The sequence below is a fragment of the Chaetura pelagica genome, unplaced genomic scaffold, assembly GCF_000747805.2.
Source record: "Chaetura pelagica isolate M959 unplaced genomic scaffold, ChaPel_1.0 scaffold191, whole genome shotgun sequence".
Lineage (NCBI taxonomy): Eukaryota > Metazoa > Chordata > Aves > Apodiformes > Apodidae > Chaetura > Chaetura pelagica.
The window spans coordinates 998,920-1,004,879 of NW_009952440.1; the positions used below are offsets into that span (position 1 = coordinate 998,920).

The 5,960-nt window shown below is 36.9% G+C and overlaps 1 protein-coding gene across 1 annotated transcript in view; it reads left to right on the forward strand.

Annotated features, from left to right (window-relative positions):
* The window catches only part of HAPLN1 (hyaluronan and proteoglycan link protein 1), a 30,732-nt gene that overhangs the window by 15,885 nt on the left and 8,887 nt on the right, over positions 1 to 5,960 (forward strand). The window lies entirely within an intron of this gene.

Sequence of the window (5,960 nt, forward strand, 5' to 3'; positions counted from 1 at the left end):
TAGCGCTGCAAAACAGCTGATGGCTCCAATGTGAGCTCACTGTACAAACAGTATATCTTTGGCGAGGCAAAAGCATGTTAATACATCAATATGAAAATAGTTGACCTCTACCTCAATGGACCTTTTTTCTTTACTGAATGTGGTATTGTTTTATGCTTATTAAACTTACAGGCCTCCTGGGAATGTCATTAAATAAACTGTTCATAATAACTGGGCACTTTAGCTTTGAAACAAACAGTGGAATTAGAGTCAGTCTATGTTTTCTACATGCCTTGCATGCTTTTGGTATGTTTTTTTCACAATTATTTAATGCAGAACCACATAATTTTCCCCTTACACTAGTAAGACTGTGCTGTCTAGCACTCTAGATTCACTGTAGAATTTCACAAGCACTATCTTTAAGAACTGTTCAAGTCACCTTATGATGATCATACTGTTTTAGCCTCATGTACAAGGACTGGTCTAAGGGAAGAAAGTTTAGGCTGGGCAGGGTGGCTGTAAGAAATGTAAAGTACTGCAAAGAGCAGGACATTTTTTATGTTGGCCTTGTCACGAAAGCCATTTTCTCACTAAACTGTCCTTACTCTCCTCCTGCAAAAAAAAATAAAATATGGATCATAAGTTTTACACTCTTTGTGAAATGTCCTGAGAGTCAAAAGCTTAATAAATTAAAAGGTCTCCTATAGGCAGGTAGATATTGTTGCCAAGTCGTAAGCAAAGAAAGAATTCCCAGCTTACATTAAATTTTCTTTATGTTAGTGTTTTACTGTTCTACACTAAATTTTCTTTATGATTGTGCTTTACTATTTCCATTTCCTATAAGTTCTATGCACTGTAATGAATCTCACTACATCAGGTTTGTGTGGTTCACCTTCCCAGGCATATGAAGGCTCCATCACTGGCCCTGAGTTACACTGCTCAGGCACAGATTGTGTGTACTATTCCTTTGTGAGATTCACATGCCAGGTGACAAAAAAAAGTGGAAAAACTAAAATATCAAAGGCAGATTTTTTACTCTATTAGGAATTTTGTATATAGTTTCTGTCTTCAGGGAGGGGTGATAACTGAACACAGTAATTTTGCAATACAGGCTGTGAAATAATTACTTTGTTAGTTCAGCAGTACCAGAAATATGCAGATCTAGATAAAGTCATTAAGAATCTCTGTAGGAAGCTCTTTCTAGATAGAAACTAACTCTCTGAGTGGCTCCACTTGAGCAAGAAATACCCATCAGTTTTTATGATCTTTCTTAAAGGTACATTAGCCTTTATGTCCCAGATAGAGTTAGAAAAAGAACAGGCATCTCTTTCAAAAACAGGCTTTATAGTTCAAAATATATCAAATAAAACCGTAAGTTCCATATGAACAAATTCTTCCATATTGTCACAGCAATAATTTTCTAATCTAGTATTTTTTTCTGAACCTGGGTGTGAGCAATGGCAACCAATATGAAACCAACTCCATATTCTCAACAGCAGGATAAGTCAGATTTAGCCTAATACTGTTATGTCATATTTGGGTTTTGTGTATGTTGCTGGTACATTGATACACAAAAAGCCATTATAAATACCCTTTGCATGACAATCTGTTGTACTCTCTACTATAAAACTGATTTCATAGGATACAATATTTGTGGGTCCCTAGAAGACAACTAGAAGTCTTGTAAGAGAACAAATATTTGTCAAAAGTCAATCTGTGACAGAGTAACAGGTCTTTGCAGACTCTGCTGTGTTTGCAAGTGCTGTGAGAAATGGTACTTGAAAGATGCAACTGAAGTAAAAATTTCAAAATACAGCAGCAAAAAAAATAAAACAATCTGGGAATGATAACCCAAAAGGAAAAAGCTAAAAGGTTTAGGACTAATTAGCTTAAGGAAAGCAAAAAAACCGAACAGTCTCCATATTTTGAGAAAGCCTACAGAAAAATAAGGGAATAATGTGCCTCCAGGACAGAAAATCTAGTTTCCATGCCTCTGTTTGTCAGAAATAAGCAACTTCACTGGCAGCTTGGTTATGGGATGCTGAAGACATCATCTGAAGATTCAGTTTCATTTTTAGGGGGGTTGATATATGCTGATGGCTAGTGGCCCACCCATAGAGTCTGTGCTGAATGATCAGTTATCTGGCAGGCCTGACAGGTAGAGAAATGGAGATGGTTTGTCAAGGAAAATGAGGGACTTACCACTTTTCACTGAATTTTAGAAATTCAGCATGGAAAATTTTGCCATTAAGTGTGTGAACCTGACAGCATAAAACTGTACCCTACAGTATAGAATATAGCAAGCCATACTGTTGCCCAGTGTTTACACTGGCTACAAGAAAACTGACTTTTCTGTTTGGACTAGACCTCAAGGAATCCCATTTCTTTACTCTGGCTGTAAAAAGACCCTTTTTTTTTTTCCATATGGGTCAACAGAAATTTGTGTTATTTTGTTCTGTGTGTAAATACTTTTAAAACTGCTAATTGTCTGTGGTGCTGGCTTAGTAGACACCCATAAATTGTTACAGGTGGTTAGCTTTCTAAGGCTTTTTCTCAGCTTGTTTTCTTGGGTAACCATTGCAGCTCCTTGCACTGACAATGTGTCTATAGTGACTAAGTAATTGCAAAGCATTAGCATTGAATTTTAGAGATTACCTGTATATGTCTCTGAGGACAGAGGACACACGAATATTATCTCTTTTGCGTTCCATAAAATACAGTTCTGTTCTGTTACTGACTGAAACAGAGTTGTATGTTTGTGAAATTGGCATTCAAGGAAATGCAGGCGTGCCTGTAGGAGGGATATGTTTTACATCTGGTTCTTTTGTTCCAATTTGGTAGAAAACTTAATCTCCATTACAACAGTCATTTTCTGAACTGTGACTGCATTTTCACAGGTGCACACACCAAGCCGCACCCGAACTTCATCTTTCACAAACAGATTTATTCTCCACTGAATTAAAGTGTCTCAGGTTTTTCCTATCTTGCTTGGAGGAAGGGAGGTCCTTCCCTGGCGGTAGGACTTGTTCCAGAGAACCACGTGTACGGGAGAAGAGTGACACTGCAAAGTAAATATCGGTATTGTAATTTCATATTACCCATTTAGGCTCCAAAAGTGTCTCAGCTGCTTCCCTGGGGCAGGGAGCTGAATCACCAAGGTCAAGTTTAGGCTCCTCATCTCAGTCTTCCCATTAAGTAACCAGATTCAAGCTGAATTTGTTAGTGTTTGGAAGTGGATGTTTTGTCTAGTGGTAAAACACAGGGCTGGAGTCAGGAGTTTAGATTCAGTCTGTAGTTTGGGAACAGTAACAAGCCTCAGGACAGCTTTTGTCCATTCAAGAACAGATGAGATGGATTATCTTTTGATGGGTTATAAGATCCAAGACTGAAAAAGATGCTTTGCAATTAACTAAAGTTCAGCACTGCTAAATTGTAACAAAAGGAAAATGAATAGTAAGATCTAATGATGGCTTTCAGATAGGTTTTATAGGGAAATGAAGAAATACTAAGAAAGATGTAAGATAATGCAAAACTACACAAAACACATGCCTGGTCAATTTTACTCTACAAAATCACCAATGGCCACCCCCATGTGCAGGGTGAAATTAATGCTAATCAATTGCAGGCTTGTACTGCAGATGAACTCAAACAAAACTCAGCTTCTATGCAGTCTACCCAAATATAGCCCAAAGCTAATATTACAGTTTTCTGCATATTTATGTTATTAAAACTGTCAAACTCCAATAGATTTGTAACAATTTTATATACATATTTAACCCCTTTTTAAAAGTTATATTGAAAACCTTAAGGAATCACATCTGTTTGACTATTTTCCAGTCAATTACTGCTCAGTTTTTAGAATTATGTAAAGAATTATGTAGATCTTGATTAATAAATACCCACCTCTGATGATTTTATCTGGGTTTTTTTTTTACATGAATATGCAAATCAGGCACATGTACTGAACAAGGAATCTATTGTCTGGGGAAATGTAGTCCTGGAAAAATAATGAGTATTGGCTTTCAAATAAAGTAGTAACTTCGTATTCCTCTGACATTTGCTGCATTTTCATCATAGCCAATGATCTTTTTGTCCATTAGCACTCAGGGGGAAGAAATATTTATTTTTTTTAAAAAGATTGAAGAGGAGGAAGGAAAAACAGAGTTTCAGAAAGATATTAAGCATCTCCAGCTTCTTCTTTAAAAAGTTACAATTAACAGAAGATGTTGTGTTATATTACATGCATGCTTTATAGTTCAGAACGGCTAGTAACTGAAAAGCCCTTTAACAAAGGATTTACAAAAGGGAAGAACCTCAGCAGACTCTCTAGTTAATTGCTGAAGGAGGGTAAAATGTTGTTTATTATTACCCTGCCAAGTTTACATTTGCATGCTTTATTTTCTTGGACCAAGTGACTAAGGTTTAGCAATAACGAAGTTCTTGTTTAACAAAAATAACATTCTTGAATGATAGAGAGGTGAGGGAAAGAAGAGAAAGAAAGAAGACATTAAGATACTGGCAGAATACACACCAAAGTGGGTTTCAATGTTCAGAAAGAATGGCTTCATTGCATGGTGACAGTCTTGCATGACCATAACGTAATTTCTCTATTCTATGCTACACTGGCTACGAGACAAGGAACTTGTTCAAGGCAGGGGAAGTCATCAACAGGGAGTAAGGAAAAAGAATGATGAATGTTTACAGCACTGTAAAGTTTTTGGCCCATCTCATGTGTTATCTTCTCTTCAGTCCCTCTGCATCCTACAGCACTTAGTTATATAGAGATGTTTGAGAATAAACATTCTGAGATGGATCTTCTTCGATGCCATTTTATTTCAGTTATTATGGGATTGGGCTAAAGCCAGCTGTAAGTTTTAGATCTGGGTTAAGTTTCTAAATCCTGCCAGAGATTAGGGTGGTCTGATCCAAACTTTTGTTTCAAGTCTCTGCCTTCTCTTTTATCAGAGCCATATGAGGAATTGGTTCTTCAGCATTTTCTGAAACATATTTCATGCTTCAAAAAGTAATCTTTAACTACAGATCATTTTAATAAAACAAGCAGAAAATGCACTGTCGAAAAATCTGTTAGATAAGGGCAATGAATTTGATTAAACATTGCTGCTGAAACAATTCTGGAGGTTCCCCCACGTTTTTCATCTCCACTTGGATGCACTTTGGTATGAGAAGGTCTTTCTGCCATACTGGTCTGCAACAGACAGGGCTTTAAGCCAGTCTGTTGCTGGTCCTCAGGGGTGGAAGGAAACTTTTGGCAAGTCCATGATCCTTGCCCAGTGGCTCTGCTGCAAGCATCCTTTGGCAGCTATGGTGGTAGTGAGGGAAGGTGTTGTTTCACATGGCTTCCTATTAGGGTTGTCCTGCATTGCTGTATGTGTTCTTCCTGGCTCACCATCTGTAACTGGGGAAACCTGTCTTCTGCTCAAGGAACTGTTATCCCTAATGCCCCCTGTGAGGTACTCTTTCTCTCTGAATGCTGAGAAATTGCCAAAAACATCTGGAAAGTACCAGAAAAGTCCACCTCAAACTATACACAATTTCACTGATTTAATTTCCCTATAGATTTCCTACTTTAAGACTTCAGGACACTAAAATTATGCTTCTTACCAGTAGAGTCTTCAAATGTTGTTATTATTAAGCCATGAGTGAAATACTTTCCCATTCCTGGGGTAATCTGAAATAAAATAAAAATAAAAAATGAAGCAAAAAAACAGCTGTCTTTAACTTCTCAAAAAGTCTTGGCAAGTCCTTGCAAAGAACATAGTATTCTTTTATGTAAATTAAAACATTTCATTTTAATGGTTATTTGTAAAAAGAATTCGTTCATATACCTCTGTACTTCTGTTTCTTCTTTCTAAATGATTGCCAGGAAACCCCCAAAGCCCATTCCACAGAAAATAGAACTAGGCTGGGTTTTACTTTACTTTTTTTTTTTTTTTTTTTTTTTTTCTGGGTGGGAATTGTTT